At 70.4% G+C, this 412-nt stretch overlaps 1 protein-coding gene across 1 annotated transcript in view; it reads left to right on the top strand.

Moving 5' to 3' along the window:
• TSPO (translocator protein) overlaps positions 1-412 on the top strand; it is an 11,101-nt gene that overhangs the window by 8,381 nt on the left and 2,308 nt on the right. The window lies entirely within an intron of this gene.

The following is a 412-nucleotide window of genomic DNA, read 5'->3' as shown; positions in this document are numbered from 1 at the left end:
TGCGAGTCTGTCAGGGGCTCAGCCCAGGGTCACCACTGGCTTCGGAGCGGCTCCAGGCTGAGCCCACACCCAGGGTCGTCCTGCACTCTCTGTGCTGCTCGGGGCACCGGCTGGGGCACGGGGCACGGAGTGTCACAGCCAAATAAAGTCTCTAACCCGCACCGGCCTTCTTGGTGGGAAGCGCATCCCCTGCTGGGTGTCTGAGCTGTGTCACCGGAGGGGCCTGCTCAGGGCTCCCGCACGCTCTGGGGCCACCCAGGACCCAGCAGGAGGCGCGGTGGCCCCGGGCGAGCAGCCCCGGTGTGACCGGAGCCCACACTGCAGTGCTGCTGCCTGGCTGGTAGGGACCAGGCCCGGGCCTTGGGCTTCAGCCACCAGGCGGCCTTCCCCCTCCAGCCTCCAGCAGCCCGGG

Source organism: Myotis davidii, unplaced genomic scaffold (assembly GCF_000327345.1).
Source record: "Myotis davidii unplaced genomic scaffold, ASM32734v1 scaffold428, whole genome shotgun sequence".
Classification (NCBI taxonomy): domain Eukaryota; kingdom Metazoa; phylum Chordata; class Mammalia; order Chiroptera; family Vespertilionidae; genus Myotis; species Myotis davidii.
The sequence above is the reverse complement of the archived record's forward strand: the minus strand, read 5'-3'. Positions and strand labels throughout refer to the sequence as shown.